General features: G+C 43.6%; 1 pseudogene; it reads left to right on the top strand.

The window, feature by feature from the left end:
- Positions 1–402: 402 nt before the first annotated feature.
- Positions 403–12,622, top strand: LOC118850195 (annotated as a pseudogene).
- Positions 12,623–19,205: the final 6,583 nt, after the last annotated feature.

Genomic DNA, 19,205 nt, shown 5'->3' with positions numbered 1-19,205 from the left:
GACTAAGGAGATTGTACTTTACCTTATGCCCATAGGCAATCTCTAGAGGACTTTGAACAGAGAACCTAACTATGTTAGACCTATACTTGAGGCAACTTATTTCTGCAGCTATAAGGATGATGAATTGGGTAGCCTAAGGACATGGAGATCAGTGAGGGGTCCATTTTAATCGTAAAACTCTAAAAGGCAGTGAAGGCCTGCCTGATTTAGGAAGGCAGCCATGGTCATGGGCTGAGGGGGACAGGGATGGATGGAAGGGGTGGTTCTCATGGTAGAATTACCAAAACATGGCATCTGAATGAGAGAGATGGAGAGAGAAGACTCAGAGATGGCACCAAAGTTATAGAACTGGGTGATTGGGAGGACGGTAGTCCTCTCCACTGAAATACTGAAGTTTGAAGTATGGCGTATGTACGGCAAGAGATCATGAATCGGTAAGTCTGAGATGCTGCTGCTGCTGAACTTTTGTGGAGATATTTATGAGACAAGTGATGAGCCCAAGGCTAAAGAGTGAAAGCAGAAAGGTACCTCAGAAAGCATCAGGTGAAGTGAGACTGTCTTTGGATCCTCAGTTCCTTCAATGGTGCCTCAAAGGGAGGCAGCCTTTGTTGTTGTTTATTCCTCTCAGTCATGTATGACTCTTCATTAGCTTATTTGGTGTTTTCTTGGCAAACATATTGTAGTGGTCTGCCATTTCCTTCTCCAGTAAGCATTTAATAAATGCTTATTGATGTGATGTGACTTGACTTTTCAGCTGACTGACAGCCTGGATAGATCAATCTCAGAGTCACTAGCATGAAGTTAATGATTTTATGATAATGAGAGTTGTGAGGTAGAAGAGAGAGAGAGAGGCAGAGAGAGAGAGACAGAGAGACAGAGAGACAGAGAGAGAGAGAGAGAGAGAGAGAGATAAAGAGATAAAGAGAGAGCTTTTTTAAGGTTTGCCCAGCACTCCAGGTTTGTTTTCTCATTCCATGGTAGTTGAGGGCACTGGAGCTGATGAACTCACCAGGAGAAAATAGTGAAGTATGAGAAGTAAAGATGTCCCAGGATAAAATGCTGGGGAGTTCTTGAGTTTAGGAGGCAGGAGAAAGATGATGACCTGACAAAGGAGAATAAACAAAAGTGGTTGGATGGGTAGGAAAAACCACAGTCATCACCTAATAAATGTTCCCTTCCCCCCTCCCCCTCATGTCTTGGCATAAGCAACACTGGTATTGAAAGGATGAATTGGGATTAAAAAGCCTTTGTTTTAAGAGGAAACTTAGGGTATTGGAAGGAGCGTTTTAGTTCCCAAAGGCAATCATGTCCAGGTCATTGTTCATCTGAATTGTCTATAACAAATATACATAATGATTATATATGACAATGGAGAAGCATTATAGAGTGTCCATCCAAATTCGTGTTCTAATCCAGGCAATAAATCGCCTATGTGGGTGGTCAGTCTAGCTGTCTTTCAGGAGCCCAGTATTCCTGGGCTTGGTGAGATCAGTTAAATGTCATTTCCAAACAGGAGCCTCCGGAGGACCTTGCTATCCCCAGGTAATCCCTTTTCTGCTCTGGACCTTTCGCATGGCAGTGGCAAACATATATCTCCCTGTTTTGTGACTAGTCTGATGTTTATGATCAGAGGGTCATGCAGTATTATCTCATGCTGTTAGATCTTTTTAAGGAAGAAGATTGATTTTGTTGTATTGATAACAGATGACTTTTGATCTATTGATTCAAGTACTTTTTTTTTTCATAATCCAACACTAGGTACAGGGAAGAATATATTTTCTACATCTTTCACTCAGTTGTGAAACAGTAAAGACATGGTCCATTATGGAGCAGCACTTTGGAAATTCTGTTGGTTCCCCACTAATGCCTGCATTATGGATGACTTCAGGTTGCAGTATGGTGGTCTCAGAAAGATTTTGTATAGATGGAAGAGTAGTCAAATGGTTTGGTAATTCTAGGTCATAGAATCACAGATTCTGACCTTAACGACCTTACATCTTTTCTGTCATTTTTTCAGTATTGATAAGGTCTGAGATTTTTTCCATACCTTCAATATCTTGCCTTTATCAGTTACCTTGAATATTGATATTTCAACACCCTCACAGTGGAGTGACCTCCAAAATAGATCTCTTATCTCTCTCTTTGATCCAATACTTCTGCTTTTCCCATCTTTGTTCTTTGGTCCTGTTTCTACGTCCCATGTAAGCACAACTGTGACTATGATGTTAAAGTCCAAGGGAGGTGGTTCCACTTTCCTTATTGGAAAAAGCAGTTTTGTTTACAACTTTTACAAATTGCTCCTATTTTTAATTCTGTTTGTTGTCTCTCCACTCCATTCCCTACCACCATGACCATTTTCTTTTGTTTGGGGTTTCTCTATCCCACTCCTCCTTTCCACCATTTTCATCTTTAGATACTCTTAGGATGACTTTGGTCCATTGGATAAAAACGTTACAGTCAATGTCAATGCCTTTTTTGATGTCCATGAAAGCCATGAATCTGATGTTTCTCGATTTCCTTTAAGTTTTCAAAGCATTTTCTTTTGGCCCCCACTACAACCCTGACTTGAGTACTAGGTGGCCCAGTGAATAGAATGCTAAAACTGGAGTCAGGCAGACTGGAATTAAAATCCAGCCTCGGAAACTTACTAATTATGCAACCCTGCACACGTCCTGTAACCATTGCCTGCTTCAGTTTCCTCATCTGTGAAAGATAGGTTGTTCTGAAGACAAAATGAAATGTTTTTAGTGATTTGCAAAGCTTAAGGCATCATCCAAATTCAAGCTGTTGTTACTACTATCACTGAGTTCATAAGCTGATTATTATTATCATTATCTTTCATTTTACAGATGATGGAAACATGCTAAGAGACATTAAACACAATGGCTGGCACATAGTAGGTCCTTAATAAATCTCTATTGTCTGTTAAGTGACTTGCCTACTCTTACACAGTCATGACTTGAGTACACTCCATCGCATTGCAGTTCTTAGTTTATGTAGGTCAACCTGACTTTTCAGGGGAAAGACACCCCAAAACATTTAAGCCTGTGGCCCAAGGTCATGCAACCAGTTCATGGCAGAGTTGGGGCCAGAAGTCAGGTGTTTTCAATGGGCTCTTCTGAGCCCTATAGTCTTGAAGGGATAAGAAGCCCTCTTGTGGTGACCCTCCCTAACTGTTCGAAGCACAGCTTTACCAAGCTCACATCTTTCTCAGTAGGGAGGGGAGATAGAAAACAGCAGCTGGCCACCCCATCTTTCAGAAGTAAACGAAGAACCAGAGGAGGGAGCACACCTTCTCCCTGGTGGTTGGCATGTATAAAATCATTGACTGAATGCTGGCTTGGAGTCAGGATACCTTCCTGGGTCTGAATCTCACTTCCAATGCTTATCAGTCCCATGACCCTGAGCAGGTAACCTAACCACCATATTCCTCAATTTCTTTATCTGTGAAATAGCATATTTGTACTTCCTACTTGTTGGGGTTACTGTGAAGAAAGCTCTGAATAAACCTCATGCCATTCTAGAAATTAGAATTATAACCATGATCATCTATGCCCACCTAATTAATAGGGAAATAGATGCTATACTTTTGATGCCTGAGTGGCAGCCAGTTATGTGAAGCTGGGCTGTCCCTGCTTGTCCAAGATCAACCAAGTTTTCTCTTCCCCATCCCAAACACTGGAATCCTTTTTAAAAAGTGTCTACAGCTGAAATGTATTATGTAAATTAATTCTCCACTCGGGGAGGATGCTACCAAATAATCTGAGCAGTTGTTGAAACATCTGGATTCATTTTGCAACATAGACACAGTTGGTTGTCTGTTGTATCCCCTCCCTTCTTTTAGCTTAGTTTTAACTCATCCTTGGGGTGTTCATGGTAGTTGGGTCCAGAGCAGCCCTCCCATCTTACAGAAGCAAAACAGTATACAGAGATCAAGCACCCACATCAGGAAGCACATGGGAAGATATATGGGGTCTACACCAGAGCTTGGAGATACAGTTTTCAACACAGAATATTCTAAATCTAACCTTTGTGTAATGTGTAGGATCATAGATTTAGACCTAGAAAGGGACCTTAGAGGTGTCTAATCCAAACTTCTCATTTTATAGCTAGGGAAACTGAGATCTAGAAAGGTTTGTTGACTTGTCCAAGGTCATATGAATGACAAATGACAAAGAAAGGGTTTGAACACTTATCCTTTGACTCTGCCTCCAGAGTTCTTCCCACTGCCCTGCAGTACTGTGTGTGTATGTGTGTGTGTGTGTGTGTGTGTGTGTGTGTGTGAGAGAGAGAGACAGAGAGAGAGAGAGAGAGAGAGAGAGAGAGACTGAAGGAAAATGGCTCTGTTTTACAATCTTATTTTCTTACAATGTTTGATTTTGTCTCCTAGTCACTTCTTAGAACAAGACTGTATTGTGTAGTGGACAAAGCCTGGATATGGAGTCTTAAAGACCTGGGTCCAACTCCTGCTTGGCATCCCCAAAGGTTAGTACAGTGCCTTTCACACAGCAAGTATTTAACAAATGTTTGATGACTGACTATGTGATCCTAGGAAGGTCACCCAAGTTATCTGTGCTTTGGTTTCTTCACTTATCAGATGCAAGGGTTGGACTTGATGACCTCTCATGCCCCCTTCAGTTCTGGGTCTATGAGCCTGTGGTGCATTCTAAGGACTTAGGACCTTTGTCATGAAGAAAGTATAATTTCATGAGGGAAAGCATTCTTTTTTCATGATTAAAGAGTAAGCACAGTGTGTGGAGCTAGAGAACCAGTTAGCAAAACCCCCATAGTCATGAGAGAATAGACATGCTAAAGAGCTGTCAGTGGAGCTCTGAGCTGGTCCCACCTGTCTGGGAAAGAATTTGGAATCACATGTGCCCAGAAAGGTACCAAAGTATGCATACCCTTTGAGCTGTTGATGCTACTACTAGGTATATACCCCAAAGAGATCAAAACAAGAACAAAAGATCACTAGGGATAAAATAACTAGCAGCTAAGGAGGTGCCTATACCTTGGTGGAAGGGCTGAATAAATAATGGCACATGAATGTAATGACATATTATGGTGTTAGAAGAAATGATGATGTGAACAATTTCAGAGAAGACTGGGAAGAGCTCTATGAATGGATGCAGAGTGAGGTGGTCAGCACCAGCAGGACAGTTATACAGTAGCAACAAGACTGAAATAACCAGCATATGGGAAGGAACCAAGAACTCTGATCAATGCAATCAATGACCAAATACCATTCCCACAGACTAAAGATGATACACGCTCCCCAACTTTGTGATACAAGATGAAGAAAGAGAAATGTTTTGGGACATGGCCAACGTGGAAATTTGTTTTTCTTGATCAAGCATATTTATTATAAGGGTTTTTTTTTTATGAGGGTGGGTAGGAGGGAGAAAGAGAAAATAAATGCTATTTTGAAAAGAGAAAAAATGATGAGAAAATCTCTGTCCCACTGTCCTAACCCATCTCTGCCCAAGTGGACTGGTGGTTAATGATTCCCTGGGTGGGCCTCCATTTTTGACCTTTTACTTTCATACCTTTTCTGCTTTGTATTTCAGAGAGAAAAGCTTTCACTGCAGGGAAGAAAAGGTCATGTTTTACATTGATAGCCAAAATTTCATCTGAATCCTTCTTGTTTCTCCTTTTATTTTATTTTTTCCCATTCTACAAAGCTCTATTGAGCCCAGGGGCACAAAAGCATCAACAAGAAGAGTTCCCTGTGCAGAGACAGGCAGGGAGATGTTTGCTGAACGCTAATTCTGGAAGCATTCCTGCACTGCCTGGAGGCAGCGATAATTGGCTCTTTTGGATGAGATCTGGTGAAGCCTAAGCCAGAGGGACTGAGCTCAGCCCTTGGCTCTGAGCCTAGGCAGATCGATCAATTATGCTTTCTTGTTGTATCTCTGTACAAAGCCCACTAGTGAAATTGCCTTGTTAATTGATATGCCTTCCCCCTTGTTTAAAGCATGATTCCTTTCTTTTTTGGTGGATTAGCTGAGGCAGGAAATAGATGCCCAAATTACTGTGTTACTCAAACATCTTCAGTCGCTCGATGGAATTTTTTCCATGTTGCGTTATGTGTGTTTTTAAAAAGATGCTGTTATTCTGTGGCTCTCTCCAGCCAGGAAGTCATTCCTTTGAATCCCACCTGAGTTTTAAAAATGTCTCATTGAGCTGTCCAGCTCAGGAATTCACATGCCTGCCTTGCTGAATGGGAGCTCCTGAGGTGACTGCAGAGCAGAAAAATGCTATTCAGAGTCATTTCCTCTGGTTTGTTTCTTGGACAGTTGATGTTCGCTGAGATCTGGAAGGAAGCCAAGACCGGGGAACAAGCTCAGAACTCTGAGGGACCCACACTGGGGAGCCCACTCATGGGATTCCTTGTGCATCTGGAAATTTGGAGGGAGTTTGTTGCCTTGAGGGGGAGAAGGGAACTGGACCTCTACCCTTCCAGACTGGACAATTTCAAGGCATCTTAATGAGTTATGTTCCATGTGATAGATAATAGCTTCATTTATATTTCCTACTATGTGTGAAACACGGTGCTAAGCACTTTACAAATATTTCATCTGATCCTTCCAACAATGCTGGGAGATGGGTGCCATTATTATCCTGATTCTACAGAAGAGAACACTGAGACAGACAGGGTGAAGTGACTTGCCCAAGTTTACACAGCAAGTGAGTGTCTGATGTTTCATTTGAACTCAGGTCTTCCTGATTCCAGGCGCAGTTCTTTATCCAAAGAGTCACTTAGCTGCCTCAAACAGGATGTCCTTCCATAGTAGCACAGAGGTTGTTGAGAAATGACATATAAAGTTTGAAATGAGAAAGAAACCCCTAGGAATCTTAAGTCACATTTTTATATCATTTGAAGGTCTATAATATTTTTTTCTCAGAACAATACTGTGGATTATGAAGTACAAATGGAAAGTCAAGATTGAATGTTTCCAGAGTAAATCCCCAGTGACATCAGAGTTGGGGGTAATCAGGACAGCTCTCTTATAGGAGGTGGCACTTGGTCCTTGGTTTCAATGAAAGGAGGGTCCTGAGAGATTCAGGTGAAGAGGCAGAACCTTTGAGGTTGGGGGACAAACAACCGTCAGTTCTGGTTCCGTTGCATCTGAGAGCTCAAAAAGGCATCTCCTTTATTGATTTGTGAGTGCTATCAGCTGTGGACATTTGGTGCTTCTCCTTAATGGGGGGTGCTTATTATTGTTAAATCTCTATTTTATTTCCATCAGCTTCTACTGTGGAGTCAAATACATCTATTTTTGCATTTGTCTCTCTGTGCAAAGCAGAATGCTTTGGCTCAGCCAAACACCCAAGGGCTTTTGGGCTTCTTTTCTCATGGACATTTTTTAAAATATACTCTCCTCTCATGTGACCATCTCTCTGCTAACTAGCAGCTGTCCATCTCTGGGTGGCAGCTGGGAAATATGGGGAAGAAGTCTGGAATCTTGTGGCATTCTTTTCTCTTGAGATCAGCTTGGCCTCAGGCTTCCGTCCTTATTTAAAATAAACATGAAGTTGATGCTTTGACCTCCAGAGCTCAAGACCTCTGTCATTATCTCTGCCTTATTCTTCCTGCCCCCTCAAGGCTGAGAAATCTCAGGTGAGTCTTTCCGTGTTGGTTTCTTAGGCTGAGCCTCTTCTCTGGGTTAAGTTTCACCCAATTTGGGGCAAAGCGGAGAGAGTGCTTGGGGAATGACTGGATGGTGGTGATGAGATGCTGGCTTCACACGTGGGAAGGATTTATAAAGGAGCAGCTGGTAGAAAGGGACCATGGTGTCCCAGAAAGTAGCCAGGGCCTGGGCCTCCAGGGACCCCACGGGCATGCTTCACACAACCAACAATCCAGAGTCATCACAGTGGAGGCAGAACACTTTTGTAACAGCTTTACTCTGACTGGATCAAAGAGTACTAAAAAGGATCCATGGAGTCCCCATCCAATCTCATTCAGGTATAGGCTGAGCTCTTATTTGGGAAGACAACTATGTCAGGCACCCCAGGACAATACAATAGAGTTGAGACTACTCAGCCGCCCATTTTTCTGGGGAAGAGAGCCCAAAAGAGCACATGCTCTGGAGTCTATTTTTAATAGCCCCTGTGCCCATTTATTTTCATTCTCTAAGTTTTATCAAATCTTTCCTGCCTCATGAGGGATATCGTTTAATCTTCATAAATACTTTCTGGCAACCCATCCTCAGAACTCAGATGCCAGAGTCCAAGCTTCGCTGAATGAGAAATCTGCCTCCTACATACACAAAGTCAGTTTGGGAATCAAGAGACCAACGAGATGGACAATTAGACATTGTCTCTGATTCTCAAGATCTTTTAGACCTCCTCAAAATAGAAATTGTGAGCCACAGATAAAGCAATTTCTTCTGCAACTAGATACCAAGAACTCACCCAAGGTAAAAATCCAGTGAGTTAACAGTCAAGAAGATCAATAATCTCTACCTTCTCACGCAAACTCTCAGGGCAACCCCTCTCCCACAGTTGGCTGTGCTCCGGGCAGCTGAGCTCCATGAGCTTCTACCAGCTGGCAACAGAATTCAACTCTACACCACCCCTCCCCCGGCCCCTTCCCCAGTGCTGCAGAAATCCAGAATCAGGCTGTGAAAGCAGCATGGGAGGTGGCTGAGCTACTGGACCAGGAAAATGAAGAACAGAGGCGTCTGGGGCAGGACATGTGTGGTGTGGGGGTTGGGGGACTATATGGCATTCCGCTATGCCTGAGGGAAAGAGCCAGCATCCAGCTGGGGCCAGTTCTGTGAGCTGCCCCACATGAGAGGAGGCTGAGATGCTTTGAGGATCCAGGCCCTAGGGAAATCACCATCAGAGTGTTGGGAGTCGGAAAGTGAGTAATAAGGAAAACATTTAAAAAATACTGAAATTACCAAAGATCTCAGGAAGAAGAAATCTCAAAGACCTTGAACTTAAGCAGATTAGGCAACGGGGAAAATGCTAACAAAGAAGGAAATAGATCTAGTAATTCAGTCATCCGTGAATAAACACTGCAAAACAAAGGACAGCAATTCAACACTGGATGGGACAGGCCCTTATGGATGCTGAGGAGGTGAGTGTCTGAGTTTAGATTTGAACTCTCGTCCCCTTGGTTCTCATTTCTATTCACTACCCCATCTTCCTGGTCTTTCTTCATTCCTGGATCCTGTGACTCAATTTGCTTCCATCCAATAGCCATTAATTAAGGACCCATTCTATGCTAGGCCCTAGAGATATAAAGATAACACAAAACTACCTCTGCCCTCAAGGAGGCCAGCCCAGAAGCCTGAGATCCCATTAGCTCTTTGGACACATTGTGCAGGGCACTGAAGCTCCCAGATTTTGAGGCAAACCATCGTGAGCCTCCGCTTCCCTATCTCACACTCAGGAAGCTGACGTTTCTCTTGACAATTTTGTGATTCTACTTCCTGTTCTAATTGTTAATATGCATTTTCCACCTAAAATCAGCTCTCTCAAATACTTGGGAATGGAGTCAGTCAACAAACATTTATTAAGTGCCTATCATGTGTCAAATACCACATAAAGTGATGGATAATCTCCTAAATCAGGTTAAAAAAGGAACAGAGAGTCATAGGATACTAGGGCTAGAGCTGGGAGGGACCTCAGAGGCCACTGAGTCCAATTCTTTTTTACAGATAAGGAAACTGAGGCCCAGGCATGTTAAATGGCTTGCTCAAAGTCACCCAGCTAAGGAAGGAAGCCAGTTGTCAATGCATCCAAGAATGGCCTCTCAGCCCCCTATCAGATTCTTTTATGGTGGGCCTTTATTAAACAAAATCTTATTATGCTCTGGAGTATGTACACAAAGGTTGCCTCTCCCCTTCACTTTATCTCCTTCATACTGACTCTTGCACAATGACTACATTGCCAGGTCTATATCAAGCTCGAACTACTTTTTTGTAGGAGAAAAATAAAAGCTTTTTTAAAAAAATGTTATTTCTTTCTAAACAAATTACAGTGGGAGGGAAGCACCATCTGGTGGCCAAAATGTCCATTTTCAACTGCCTTCAGCCTCCAAAGCTGCATGGTGAGAAAAAGGGGAAGTGAGTCTGGTATTATACCACAGTGTCTCTCTTGACTCTTCCTGAGCCCCAGAACCAGGACAGCTTTGACAAACAAGTAGTGGTCTCCTATTTCTAGGCCTTCTTAGAAAACAAAATGTCTCCCACCAACATGTTGGTGCCTAAAATGACACAATCGCAGCTTTATTATTAACATATAAATACCCTTGAGAATGATTACACTTTCCCTCAGTCCTTCACTCTGTGATGTTTCCCACTTCTTTCTTTGACACAAGCTCTTCCTCCTGTTTGAAAGGTGCTGTTTCATGACCTCTTCCTCTTTGGGTCCTTAGTTCTCTCTAAAATTCAGCTCAAGGTTTACCTCCTCCTATGTAGGACCTTTTGTGATGTCCCCAATTGTCAGTCATTGTCACATCCCTGGAATTACTCTATAGGTACTTTGTACATATTTCGAATGATAAATCCATGTGTGTTCTCTTTCCACTCTCCACCCCTCTCCCAATAAAGACTCCTTGGAAGCAGGGGCTGCTGTATTATTGCCCCTCTCTTCAGCTCTGGGCACCCAGGAGATGCTAATCCAAGATGAGTTGGATTGAAATAGGTTAAACACTTCCTTCCTTCCTTCCTTCCTTCCTTCCTTCCTTCCTTCCTTCCTTCCTTCCTACTTCCTCTCTCTCTCTCTCTCTCTCTCTCTCTCTCTCTCTCTCTCTCTCTCTCTCTCTCCCTCTCTCCCTCTCTCCCTCCCCCCTCCCCCTTCCATCTCCCTCTCCCTCTCCCCCTCTCTTTCCTTCTTTTTCTTTCTTTTCTTATCCATAGGTAAAGTCTACAAATAACTTTGAAGAAGCCTTCTTAATTTTCACTCTTGCAGCTGTTCCCTCAGCTCACTTATCCACCATTGAAGGTCCCCTTCTAGTCCATGCTGGGATGGTATCTTTATGGGCAGTTTCTTCTTCCTGGCCCCCTTTCACGGGCATCCCAAGGGTCTCTCTCTTCAGAATGCTAGTTCTTTCCAGCTGGGGATTTGACTGTTTAACAACCACCCACTTGTCATTTAATAAAATGTGTTGATGTCTTTTGTTACTGTCACCTACATCTCCCAGTGCATCCCCCACCCCCAGCCATCCCTTGTAATAAAGAATAAAAAAGAGAAAAAATTACACATCAGTGAAACTAGCAAACAGCTAGAAAAAGACTGACTTGATATGAAGTCTTTCATACTCAACGTCTTCCTCTTCTGAAAAGAAGCGCAGGCTGGGCCCTCTTACCGTTTGTCCTTGGGCAGAGCTTGATTGTTAGAATTTCATAGCATTTCCCTTGGTTTGAGCTGCTGTTCTTTCTACTTAGGTTTTTATACTCATGGCATTTATTGTTCTGCTGCTTCTGCCCACTTTACTTCCTGGGTAGGGAAGGGTGGTGAGACATGTTCTCCCCAGGGTGTGCTGGCACACCTGCCCCAAGCTGGCCCAAGTAGTTCAATGGTGGTGACCAGATAAGCAGAGAGAAGAGGACACATACGATGAGGCTGGCAGAGGTTGAATAAATGGGACTTGGCAGCTGGTTGGGCATCAGGAGTGAGAAAGTAGAGACCATCCCGGAAATGGGCAAGGAAAGTCCTTGATACATTAAAGCATTGGTGACTGTAACTTCTGAGGGGTCTGTATCCAAGAAACTTAAGTTTGCAGACTTCTCAGTGCCTGGGAAAATATGGATCAAATGACTAAGAAAATCAGGGTGAACTCTGGGGGGCCTACTTTTGGAGAGTCATGATGGTGGGTCACAGAAGTCATAGAAGGATCCTTCCTTACATCCAGAATTGGACTGTCTATGGTTTAGAGATGGAAGGGACCTTAAAGGTCATTAAATTCAACTCATTTTACAGACAGGGCAACTGAGGCAGAGAAAAGCTAAGTGACTTCCACAAGGTCACCCAGGGATTTAGCAACTGGGTTGGAATTTGAACCCATGGCACCTGAGTTCCAACCAAAGCACCCTTGCAGTAAGTAGTGACTTCTATTTAGGCAAACAAGTTTCTAGACAAGCCCAAGATCCAGGAAGTCAAGGATCAGAGCATGATGGGGCTACTAGTGGCTGTGCTTGTGGGCATCTCCATGATGATGGAGAAACTGCTGTGCCAGATCCCCTTGGCTGTGCTCTTTGGGACCTTCTTGTATATGGGTGTGACCTCCCTAAATGGCATCCAGTTCTGTGAACGGCTACACTTGCTGGTCATGCCACTCAAGCCCTAGCCCTAAACCCTAACCCTCCAACTCTAACCCTAGCCCTAACCCCTACGTCACCCACATCAAGAAGGTTCAGGCCCTTCGAATGCCCTCGTTCACAGCCTTGCAGCTCCCGTGTTTGGCCCTGCTCTGGGCTGTCATGTCCATAGCCACCTCTCTTGCCTTCCTTTTCATCCTCATCCTCACAGTGCTGTTCTGTATGGTGCTGCTCACACAAATCTTCACAGAGCAAGAGATGAAATGCCTGGATGCTAGCGAAGCTGAACTGTATTGGATGAGAGGGAGGGTGTAGATGAGTATAATGAGATGCCTATGCCAGTGTAGGGTGCTGGATGGAGGGACAAGGCTGAGGGACAGATGGACAGAAGGATCATGGGCCTTGGTAGGGGGGATGGGTCCTCCTCTATTCCCCTACCCTCGTTTTTATTTAAGTGAATAGTTTAAAGTTCTCCCCAGCAGTAAACTGCTTTACCCCTGCCTCCCCCTCACCTCTGGTTCCCTGCTTCACTGGGGGAAGGGGAAGAACGACCGAAAAGAGGACCTTCTCCCAAAAATCATATATATGACCAAGAAAGACTATAATGAGAAACTAAACCACAGAGAAATGGTGCCTTATTCATTCTCCATAGGTGGTAGGTGGTTTTACACTCCAAAACAGTAGTGTCCCTGTACTTCACGGACCAAAGACAGCCTTTGCAGAGACTCCATGTACGCATCTGGACAGCTGTTAGAGAAAGGGATAGAGGCTGAGGTTCTTTGTTTTAGGCATTAGACACCTGGTTGTTTAGACAGGAGTATGAGGAATTTGGTGAAATATTTTATAGGCAAAAAGGGGATATGTGAAAAATGCGATCCCTGGGGCAGAATTGCCACCACCCTCCCCACATACCGTGAATATGGCTTTTGTTCCTCAGACACCATAACTAAAATAGAAAAACCCTCTTTTCATCCCTGGATCCCTATAACCAGCCCAGTACCTAAGAATCCCTTTACCTCTTCAGTATAGCCTGGTGGCACCACCATAATCCTGTCAGGATCTCATTTCTGTCAGCCGCTGCTCATGACTTTGAGCCACTGTTTCCTTATGAGTATGGAAAAGGCAAAAAGCATATGGAGAGTGAAATGAACCTTGGATTCAAGAGACATGACTCCAAGTATTGGCTTTGCCAATAACTGACCACAAAAGCTTAGGCAAATCATTTTAACGTCTGAGCCTTTTTCCTCTTATGTTAAATAAAAAGGTTGGACTACTTATCTTTCTAGGGGTAAAAATCTGACATCTGAGGGAATAAAATATGGTGGGCCTAAAAAAAGGTTTCTCAGCCTCTTGACCCTAAGAAGAAAAGAAGACCAAGAGAGATGGAAAACCTTCCCTCTGGGGAAACCTCATGAGAGAAACTCCGGGAGAGAGAGAGAGAGAGAGAGAGAGAGAGAGAGAGAGAGAGAGAGAGAGAGAGAGAGAGAGAGAGGGAGAGAGAGAGAGCCTGAGGACAAGCTTGTGTTCAGGGGCAGTGTGTCAGTCGAGTCAAACAGCTCTTTCTACACTCATCAATTTTCTAACCTCTAAAACATGGAGAAAGGCTCATCTTTTTGTCAGCCCCTCCCTGAACTCCTGACTTCCCATGGCAAGAATAGAGGAAATGATTCTTGGTTTGTTGTTCCATATCTCTCTGCTGGGACTTGTTCTTGTGAAAATCTACAAGTTTGGTAGACCCACACAAGGTGATAGAAGAGAGGCATAGAAAATAGAACTTGGACCTTGGGGGTAGGAAGACTTGGATTTAAATCCTGCCTCCAACACTTATTAACCATGTGATCCTAGGCAAGTTGCCTTCTCTAAGGCTACTTCATCTTGGGGGAAATGGGGTTAATGATCCTTGTAATGCCAACCCATAGGGTTGTTGTGAAACTCCAATGAGATACTATCTATAAAAAGCTTTTTAAATACGGAAGTGCTTGACAAATACCCATTTTTATTATTGTTCTAAAGCAGTTAGGCATCCTCCAGTGGAGAAGCTTTGTAGACTATGGTCTGCCAGACGATGTCCTTGGAAGTAGTAGCAGTAGTAGTAGTAGTAATAGCAGCAGCAGTGGTCGTGGCGGTGATGATGCTGATGCTGATGCTGATGCTGATGATGATGATGGTTGTGGTGGTGGTAGTGGTAATACTAGTAGCAGTTGGTGTGGTGGTTGTAGGAACAACAACAATGATCCTGCTGTTGCTGCCACTAGCTAGCATTCCTAAGGCACTTGAGGATTCGCCAAGGACTTTACACCTGTTCTCTCAGTCCTCACAACAATCCTGGGAGGAAGGTGCAGACTGGCTTCACCTACCTCTTTGGGCCAAAACCCATCAAATCCCCATTTGATTCTGGGCAGAATTTTGTCTCAGAAATGTCCCTTCAACCTAGGGTTTGTGAACTGGTTAAAAAAGTTGCATTTTGGTAACCGTATTCCCATATAATTGGTTTCCTATGTCATCCTCCATATTTTTGTTTTATGTATTCAGAAACATGATTCTGAGAAGGGGTTTCTAGTCTCTACCAAACGACCCAAGGGGTCCACAGTACAACACACAGTTAAGTGTTTAGTGTTCTCTGCAGTTGGGGAGATAGAATCCCTGGGAGAAAGCGGTGGGCGCTTGGTTTGGGAATGATGACTAGGAAGTGCAGTACAGGCACATGGCTCTTCTCTACCTTCGTGTCATCTGCTTTGGTCTCCAGCAAGGGCATGTGCGTTGGTTTTTCTTGATCTTATGGACTCTTTTCATGAATGCACACTATGGGGGCAGGGAAGTAGATGCACATCCAGATTTAGTCTCTCGCCTTTGAATGAGAAGACTTTGGTTTGAACTCTCGGCAATGCACTGTGATGACAGCCATTCCTTCTCCAGGTGGTGGCAGCAGTAAGATGTGGCTATACTCAATGGAGTGTCATTGATGGAGCCCTGTCAGTTGTCAAGTAAATGTGGAGAGGTGATGATACATTATTGCCAAGCCTCAATGGTCCACAGATGGGCTCCTTCCTTGAGCCGAAATGGTCGTGTAATCAGACTCACTTCGGCTGCTTTGTGGAGTCCCAGGTTGGATTTACAGTTGTGAATTTAAGAGGAAGGATTTGGGGCTAGCTGACACAAGCTGACCTTCATTACATAAAGCTACAGTGATTAGGATGTCTCAACCACATACCTCAACTGCCCATGATTATTTTTAAGTAGTTAGGCTGAGGATTCTGAGATATATAAAAATTCTCAATGCCTGTTGAGTCTGACATATCCTGACAAATAGGTTCATAAGTGATGATGGCAGTTTCTATTGAGGCTGAAGGAATTTAGAAAAATGAGAATCTCTGTTGGGTACATCATTTCTGGAGAACAAAAGCCCACTGCTCCTTTTGTCCATATATCAACCACTTCATGACAAGTAATATACACACACATATGTAACACCTGTCTCTAATATCCATAAGGCATGTGCTGACTTAATAGTTTTCTCCAGGATCACCCCATGTACTCTGAATGCTTAACAAATTTAAATAACAAAGTATTAAAATTTCATCTTTGGTATTATAGGATTCCCCATAGATGGTGAGGTCCTCCAGATGCTCCTGTTTGTGGCTGACAGTGTGCTGACTGCATCAGGCCCCGGAGTACCGTGGGGCCCCCTCAATGAGATCTGCAGGAACTCAGGGGAGATCAGATCAGCCATGTGGACAGAGGAAAAAGAAAAGCACGAAATACCTCTGGGGTCCAGACTGTGCCATGCAACTGGGACGGGCAGAAAACAGAGTCCACGTTAATCAATCAATAAACATTTATTAAGTGCCTACTTTGTGCCAGCCAGACATTGCGCTAAGCACTCGGATACAAGAAGAGGCAAGAGACAGTCCTTGCCCTCCAGGAGCAGATGGGTTTTTGTCTTTCTGCCTATAACTAAGACCAGCCTTCTGGAGATAAACCACAACAATAACCACCACCACTCAGAGGGTGCTTCATGATTTGCCAAGCCGTATTTATATATGTTATCCTATTTGATATTCACAACAACCCCAAAAGCTGGGATGTCCCAGAAAGATTCCTGGAATTAGAAGATCTGGATGTGGCCCCTGGTCCTGCCACTGACCAGCTGTGTGACTTGAGAAGTCATTTGCCCGGCTGTACTGTGGAGACTATGGACACTCCATCTCCTCTCATCTTCTTTCCTGCAATGGACATTGCCTGGGGGACTCGAGGAGATCCATGGGTGTGGGCAAGGAAGCAGGCGGGAAGGGGGCAGCATGGCCATTTTACTCCTGGCTCTTCCCGGGGTAGCTGCCAAACCTGATCATTTCTATCTCCACAGAGTCTTTCATGGGTGTTTCTTTTTCTCAAGCAGTCCCCTGAATAGAGACCCTCATTACCTCACATCTGTGCTGTCACAATCACCTCCTAGAGGGTCTCCTGCCTCAAGGCTCACCTCACTCTTGTCCATCCTCCAGTCTTCTAGCAGAGTGATCTTCCCAATACACAGCTCTCTGACCCCATCACTCACCTCCTAATCTCTAGTGTCTTCTTCTGACCTAACTCTGGTTTGGCATTCAAAGCTCTGAACACCCTTGCAGTTTTTTTAGCTTTCTTATGTATTATTCCCCTCCACAATCCCCAAGTTCAGCCACACTGGCCTGTTCTCACAGGAGATACTCCATCTTCCACCTCCAGGCTTTTGCCCTGTCCCCCACTCCTAGAATGAGCCCCCTCATCATCGACACCCTGCATCTTCATTGATTTCCTTCAACCCTCTGATTATCGGCTATCTCTATAGGCATCCTGTCCTGGGTCCACAGGTGCCAGCGTCGTCCCCTCTCAGGTGATTTCACCTCTCCTGGGTGCCTTGCTTATATCCCTACGTAGACTTGTTTTCTCCCTGACAGAATTTTATCACCCTGGGAGTTTTGTGTAGATATCACCAGTGCCTGGCATGTAGAAGGAGCTTAATAAATGCTTATTTAATAACTTTATTTATTATTAAACGTACCATAAATTATAAATAAGCTTATTAGCATAGTATTATAAATATAATGTAAACAAACATCAATATAAGATTCTATTATACTCATTATTATAAACCACAAATATTTATTCCAAATAGCATGACAAATATAAATTATGAATAGATAATACAAATACATATTAGAAATTATATTTTTTATTATTACAAATAATGCATATTTAATTAATAGCTAAATGAATGCCCCCCTTTCCCTGCCTGCAGTAGTCAGCATGGACTTCACTGGAAAATAAATGCCCTCTGTGGCAGTTGTGTGAGCAGGCAGTCATTTCTCACCTCACCTTACCCAGCCGTGAACAGTAGCACCTACTTGCTAAGTCCCCTGGAATGGGTGAAATGTTTGTTGGTTTGGTTTGTGTATTGTTAATAAATAAACTGAAAATAATTGAAAATATGGTTTATTTCATTTATATCACATCCTTTAAATGTCCATTTTGTGTATGCTTAATAATTTATGTTAGTACAAAAAAACATGTGCATAACTTAGTAAATAAAGATACGCATACCATGGAGCGTATTATATTTTTATTCGACGGCTGCTTCAGCGTATCCCAAACTTCTAGCTTTTCGTTTCTCAAACAGTCACTAGAGGGAGTCTAACACCAGGAATGAGCCCTGTGGTTGCCCCACTTGCAGCTGAGGGGAGAAAATTTGAGCCGCAAATATTCCTAAATTCTGTTTCTGCATATGGACCTGCCATTGTCGCTTCCCCACTTTATGGAATCATTTGAGCATTAAAGAGGGCTGGAGCTGAGAGAGAGAGAGAGAGAGAGAGAGAGAGAGAGAGAGAGAGAGAGAGAGAGAGAGAAGAGAGCAGTAGCCTGTCTAGCAGAGGATAAAACATATTAACATCTTCATTTTTATTTATGAAGAGTTCACAGTAAAATAAACCTCTTTGTATGGAAATGGAATCCAGATTAGCCTTGCTATTCCCAGCAAAGATTCCAGAATGGAAGTCTCGTTCTCTTGGAGCCTGCTTCCTTTTCTGTATTTCTTTGTGCCGTGCAGACAATTCTCATATTCCAGAGCCAGACCCTCTGCCAGTCAGGAGTCTAACTTTCAGAGACATTCAAGGTCAGATACTCTGGTGGGCAGGGGGGTTCGTTCGATAGGTGCCAAATCAAATGGGGATTTCTCCTCTTTTTTTCACGGAAAAGAAAACTAAAGTAGGGGCCGCTCAATGTCTAGCAGGGCTGGCCCTTGCTTAGGCCTGGGAGGAATGGAAGGAGGGCTGCTCCTTCTGGGATGACCAGAATCTCCCTTCTGTCCACACTCCGGGAGAAGTCTTCCTTGTCTGTCTGTCTGTCTGTCTGTCTATTGGGCCTGATGTGCGGTGACTTTTTTCCACTCTGTCTGAAGCCTACTTTTTTTTTTTTCTGTTTCTGCAAAAATTCTAGGCGAGCCCTTAGAATCTAGAACTGGGAGTAATACACAGTATTCCCTTTGGAGGCAATTTGAGACACGTATGTCTGTTGTCAACAGTGACTCTGTCTAGTCATCAGCGTTTTGTCCCAAATCCTGTCTCATTTTTCTACTGAGTGGATCATACAGGTACAATGGAGTGGACCCAACTTTGTATGATGGGACCGTATGGAGAGAGTGAGAGCTCATTTGTCCTCTGCAATACAAAAGGAAAAGTATTATGGAAAACCAGGGAAGACATGATATCTTTAAAAATCCTTGTGGAAAAGAGAAAACCCTGACGGTTTTGGAGACATTCATGGAAATGGCAAACTGCAAACTTACAGAGCTAGCTCCCAGGTAGTTAGAATGCACAGGCGATTTGGGGGTAGCTGCCTTGGAGTCTTGGGGATAAAGGATTCTGCCTCTTCCTCTTCTCTGCAGGTCTTAGCTGCAAGATG

This window comes from Trichosurus vulpecula, chromosome 5, assembly GCF_011100635.1.
Source record: "Trichosurus vulpecula isolate mTriVul1 chromosome 5, mTriVul1.pri, whole genome shotgun sequence".
Taxonomy (NCBI): domain Eukaryota; kingdom Metazoa; phylum Chordata; class Mammalia; order Diprotodontia; family Phalangeridae; genus Trichosurus; species Trichosurus vulpecula.
Note: the sequence above shows the minus strand (reverse complement) of the source record. Positions and strands in the feature narration are given on the sequence as shown.